General features: G+C 56.2%; 1 long non-coding RNA gene across 1 annotated transcript; it reads right to left on the bottom strand.

The window, feature by feature from the left end:
• Window positions 1-364: 364 nt before the first annotated feature.
• On the bottom strand, window positions 365-5,718 carry LOC135966883 (uncharacterized). Its single transcript, XR_010580589.2, has 2 exons — window positions 5,140-5,718; window positions 365-918 (listed from the first exon to the last, which is right to left on the bottom strand). It is a non-coding gene; the product is annotated as an uncharacterized lncRNA (long non-coding RNA).
• Between the last annotated feature and the right edge of the window lie 404 nt (window positions 5,719-6,122).

The following is a 6,122-nucleotide window of genomic DNA, read 5'->3' as shown; positions in this document are numbered from 1 at the left end:
ACCCAGCACCAGACAGACTCTCACTGAGGCTTCCAAGCGCCACCACCCCCATCTGTCTTCCTTGTCGTGTGCCCCTGGGGCTTAGCTCTGAACACAGACATCACCCAAACAGGGTAGGCCACCACAAGTCAAGGTCTCACTTCCAAACCAGAGCACACTCAACTCCAGTCCACCTCTCCCTGCTTCGCTGTCCCCAGACCCCATCTGTAACATTTGCATCTCTGTTGGAGAAGGTCGAAGGCCAACCACCAAACCCCAAGCCCCCTCCAGCTCCTGCCCCCGCCACACTGCCCTTGACATTCCTCCCTCACGCTGGGACCCTCCGCTGGGCTCTGTGATGAACAAGCACTGCAAAACTCTGGGGGGCACTGCAGCTCTCCAGGTGATTTCTATTGAATAAACACTGCCAGGTCCCTAACCGTCTGGGAGGTAAATACTATTACTAAGTAACGGGCAAGTGGTCATGAGCTTTGGCGTGGCAGAAGCAGGGCAGAAATGGAGGTCAGCGTCTCTGCCTCCAATTCCCGCCCTTCCCCTCTCTCCAGCCTTCTTTATCTCATTTGATCTGGACAGCTGTGGAGAGCTACCACTCCCCACTTTACAGGCTAGGGAGCCTCAAAAAGCAAAGCGACTTGCCCAGAGCTCTGGAACAAATCCCTCAACCTCCACAGGGGCTGCATGAATGTCGCTGGTGGCTTAAACCACCAAAACGTGTTGTCTCCCAGTTCTGGAGGCCAGAAGTCCAACAGCAACGTGCAAGCAGGGTTGGTTCCTGCTGGGGCTGTAAGGGAGACTGCTCCAGGCCTCTCCCTCCGTGTCTGGCGGTTTGCTGGCCATCTTCCACGTTCCTTGGCTTCTAGATGCATCTCCCAGTCTCTGCCTTCGTGCTCACATGGCCTGTGTCTGTGTCCAAATGTCCTATAAAAATAAGGACACTGGTCATCGTGGGTTAGGGCCCACCCTACTCCAGAGTGGCCTCATCTTCACAAATCACATCTGCAATGACCCTGTTTCCAAATACAGTCACATTCTGAGTTCCGTGGGGTTAATGTCAATGTGGGAATTGGGAGACACAATTCAGCCGTAAGGGAGGCTCAGGGGTCATCCCCGGAGGTCATCCCCAAAGGCAGGGTGTGCTCATCCCATCCTGACCCACAGAAGCCACTGTGCTCATCCCATCCCTACCCGCAGAAGCCACTGCAGAGGCAACTGGCCTGGCCCCAAGAAAGCTTCTCGAGGACCCCGACTTCTACCAAAAGGCTGAGGAGCACTTGGAGCGGGAAGGAAGGAGCTCATGTGGAGGCCGTCCCACTTCCCCCGGGAGTCCCACTTCCATCCTGAGAGCCTGGACCTGGACTGAGGGCAGAGTCTGCAGTTCCAGTCCCCGAGATCCACTCTCCTGCCTGTGACTCCGGTCCCAGGGCTCATCTCTGTGGTCCTTAAAGGCAGTGGCTGCAGCAGCAGGAGTGGGGATGGCAGAAGGACGTCTACACAGGACTGCTTGGGATCCCAGTTCCCACGTGTTAGCTGTGTATCTTCAGATAACTGACTTTTCCCTTCTGAACTTGAGTTTTCTCCTCCAGGAAAAATGAGGCTTTGCAGGGTTGCTGTGGGGACAGCGCCTGAGCTCACCTAGGCAGGGACAGCAAGTTCCCACCTGGCCCCCGAAGAGACCAAGCTTGCTTTTCTAGTGTCCAAAAAGCCCCCAAACCAAGATGCCAACCCCACACCCAGCATGCCCCCATACCTGGCTCCAGGCACAATCTTCTTCACTGGGTTAAAAAGAAAAATCTCTTGGGACCCCAAGGCAGATGGATTGCCTGAGCTCAGGAGTTCAAGACCAGCCTGGCCAAGATGGTGAAACCCAGTCTCTACTAAAATACAAAAACATTAGCCGGGTGTGGTGGCATGCGCCTGTAGTCCCAGCTACTTGGGAAGCTGAGGCAGGAGGATTGCAGTGAGCCGAGTGAGCAGAGGTTGCAGTGAGGCGAGATTGCACCACGGTACTCCAGCTTGGGTGACAGGGCAAGACTCTGTCTCAAAAAAAAAAAGGAAAAAAAGAAAAGTGTCTCCCGAAAATGAGGTCAGATTGTAAGTCACGCTCCGTGTTCTTCCCCAGTGCCAGACAGAGTGGACCTGAGGGCTGGCTTCAGCCACTTCTGCCCAGAAGCCTTCAGACTGCCTCTGAGTGAGTTGGCCCAACCAGGAAGGTGGGGTTTAGATAAGAGAAAGGGGGATATTTCCAATGTATTCTGGGGGTGTCCTTTTTCCTTTCTCTTCCTTGGCCAGAATGAGTCCCTCTGGGAGGGGGGCACAAGAGGACCTCAGAGATTGGCCCTGGTCGGGGACTCAGGAAACAGAACATGTCGCCATTCTGCCTGCTCTCCGCTGTGGGACGAGTCCTCACTGCCATGGGACAAGTGAGGGTTCCAGACAGGGACCTGCCACGGACCAACCCAGCCACTTGGGGCAATGACTTTCTCTCCCTCAAACCTCCGTTTCCTCACCTGAGGTAGGGAGCTCTCTAACCTCACCCAGCCCCTTTCACGGAGCCATTGAGGCGATCAGAGGACCGGTGTCAAATGTGAAAAATGCCTCGGATGCTGTGAAATGCCACAGAGGTGTGAGCTTTGGGCGGGGCCACTAGAGTTCTCTGGCAACAAAGGGCTGCAGAAGCCATGCCAATGATGCACAGGGACTCTGAGCTCCAGGGAGAGAAGGGGGAAAGTTCAGTCTACATGGCAGGTAGGATAGAGCAAGCGGGGAGCCCAGACCTGCCGACCCCCAGGCCTGGCTGAACCAGCCCTTCCTCTGGGCCTGCGGGGGGGGGGGCTCCCCTTTCACAGTAGAGGTGTTCCTGGGCGCAGCAGCCTGGCATAAAGCATTTTAAGCCCAGGGTGTTTGGGGACAGGTCTTACTGTTGGTTATTTTCACAGGGACAAGTCAGAGTCTGCATAACAGTGGGGACTGAGGAAGCTCCTGGCTGGCAGGGCTTGGCTGGATCTTGCACTGCCTCCCACCTCCCTCCTGGAGGCCAGGTACACCATCCTGCCCCAGAGGCCTTGGCCAGAGATGTCCCCTCAGCCTGGCTGTCCTTCCCACTCCTTCCCAGCTGGGGAGCAGCACCCTTCAACCACCTGCCCATGGCCCCTGCGCCGGGAAGCCCCCCTCACAGCCAGCCGGAGGTGACTCTGCCTTCCCAGCCCTGGCCATGAAGTGTGGAGCGGTGGAAAGGGTGAGGCCCGGCTCTGGAAACCTGGCTTTTCCTCCCACTGCACCATGACTGTGAGACGTGAGCAAGCACTTTGCCTCTCCGAGCCTGGTTCGTTATCTATAATTGAGTCTAATTCCCAGGAGTGCTGGGGGGAGGAGGGTTAAATTTGTACATGGAAGAAATACTTTTGAGCATCTATTAAATACCAGGCTTAAAAATGCACACTTATGTGTTAGTCATAAAAAAAAAAAGCCAGGCCTGACTTTAGGCATTTATCAAAAAAGACAAAGCCTGTATGAGTGAATATTCTAATGGGGGACACAGTGGACAGATGAACCACGACTCAAACAAGAATAACAGAGCAGGGCAAGGGTGTAGAGTCATCCACGGAGGGTGCTGTGCTGTCTATAGACACCACAGGCATTAATAAATGCTGAATGCATGGATGGATGGATGGATGGATGGATGGATGGATGGATCGATGGAGGCTGCCTCATACCCCCACCTCTCATAACCAACAATCGTCATGGTTGTCACCCACAGTATCTCCTTCTCAGAAGAGCTTGCCAAAGCCCCAAGTTGGGCCAAGGAGCAGCCAGAAGGGGGCTCTGAGTGGAGGTGGGCCTGGCGCCCCTCCCACACTGCCTCCTCCTCTCCTAGGACCATCTCGGAAGTAGCCTCCCCTTGCAAGGAGGCTGGCAGGGCAGAGAGGGTCACCCAAGGCCTGGAAAGAGCCCCAGCAGCTGACAGCAAGTGTCCCAGGCACAGGGCGAAGGCTCTGCCTGTTTCCTGTCTGGACGTCACAATGCCCTGGTGCAGCAGGCCTTCCTCCCAGGAGCTGGTGCTGAGAGGGTGGTGGAGGAGAGGAGGAAATCCCACCTCGGGGGATCGGGGGCCAGAAGAGTCAGCAGGGCCTTCAGAAGTCCCCTGATTCAGCTTTCTCAATTCTGGGTGGGGACATGGAGCCCGACAGAGGGTGAGGACTGCCAGAGGTAACACAGAGTCAGGGATGGGGCAGAATTAAGCCAGGTCTACCTGAGTCCCTTTACAATTCACCTTCAAAAGCCCCCAGGTGCTGCTGAATGTTTCCTCCCCTTTTAAATGCACGCTGCCCTTGGTCTTGTCCTTGATTAGGCCCTTGGTCCTGTCCTTGGCTTTGCCTTTGGTCCTGTCCCTGCCCTTGGCTCTGTCCCTGCCCTTGACTATGTCCTTGGCTCTGCCCTTGGCCCTGTCCTTGGCCTTGCCTTTGGCCCTGTCCCTGCCCTCGGCTCTGTCCTTAGTGGCCCTGCTCCCTGGCATGCCCCCTCCCTCACCCACCGCTCCCTGTCTTACTAATCCAAGGCCACCCTGCTTGCCTCTCATGTCCCTCAGGCCTTTTGTCAACTGTGGAGATGATGACACTCAGTGAGTAACTATGGCTTATGGCTTGTGGCTTAAGGAAAGGCACTCCAAGTTTCCACCCCACGTGCTCGGTCTCTAGCGGGTCCTAATGTGAGACCACAGTCTCAGGCAAACCATTCCAGGGCATGAGGCTGAAGAAGTGGCTGACAGCCCCAGGCCAGGCAGCACTGCCAGCTCGTCTCCTCAAGGTGGAGCTCTCCTCTCCGCCTCCGCAGGAGTCAGCAGTTCACTCAGCACGCGGGTGCACAGGCACATGTGGGCACACATGGGCACACACAGGCACATGTGGGCACATGCAGGCACACACAGGCTCACATGGGCACACACACAGGAATACACAGGCACACATGGGCACACTCGGGGCACACACAGGCTCACGTGGGCACAACATGGGCATACACAGGCACATGTGGGCACATTCGGGGCACACATGGGCCCATGCAAGCACACATGGACACGCACAGGTGCACATGGACACACACGGTCACCCACACGGGCAAACACTCCCAGTTACTCCAACCTACCTCCAGACCTTCCCGACCTGGATCCTCCCCATCTGGGCATCCTGGGTGGAAGGCAGGGCTCCCCCAACACCTGCCTGACTGAATAGAAAAAGAAAATAAATAAAAATGGAGCCTTTCCTCAGCTTCTTGGGGAAGTCGTGGGCCGGCCAGGGGTTGGCAGGAACCAAATGGGCTGGTTCAGCACCACATGAATCAGGGGATTTGAGAATTGCTGGGCGAGAGGTTCTGCAAATCACCAGATCACAGCACTGTGGAGACATGGTGTTTAACTTCACAGAATTTAGAATTGCAGACTCTCGGGAACACGCACAGCTGTCCCCAGCCTCCTCCCTACAGACGTCTCCAAATCCCGGGCAGCACCCCCTGAAGCCCCTGCTGGCTTCCCTGCTGCTGTCGGCTTCACTCCCTTCCTGTCCACACAGCCTACCCTCCCCAGCGACCTTCTGCCCAGCCACAGCCATTAGCTTCCTGCTGCTCAGAAGCCATAGCAGGCTCATTTTAGTGAGGAGGACAGAGTTCATTAGCTTACCCTCTGCCGACTCCCTCACTACCAAGCTTCTTTCCCTTCCAGTCTCCCCTAGAGAGGCCACATGATGCATGCACAGGAAAAAACGTCCGGGCACGAGCCCTGATACACATCTATTGTGTGTTTGAAAATGATGTCCCTGACAGTGCAAGATGACTGGCCTCCTCCTGGGGTGGCTCAGGGCTCCCAGAGAGCATGAGAGGGGCTAGTGGAAGCTGCTGGCCTCCCGAGGCCCAGCCCGGCCACCACCCACCTTCCTTGGCTGCCTCTCACTGACCAGAGCGACCAGAGAATTTGGCCGGATTCGGGAAGTGGCATGGGGTAGGGTGGGGTGGGGGGGTGACGATGGCTCTAAGAAACAGCTTTGAAGATGCAGGGAGGGCCATGAGCTAAGGACCAGGGCAACCTCAGGAGTGGGAAAAGGCAAGGAACCAGCTTCCCCACAGAGTCTCCGGAA

Source organism: Macaca fascicularis, chromosome 13 (assembly GCF_037993035.2).
Source record: "Macaca fascicularis isolate 582-1 chromosome 13, T2T-MFA8v1.1".
Classification (NCBI taxonomy): domain Eukaryota; kingdom Metazoa; phylum Chordata; class Mammalia; order Primates; family Cercopithecidae; genus Macaca; species Macaca fascicularis.
This window is presented reverse-complemented; position numbering and strand designations above follow the sequence as displayed.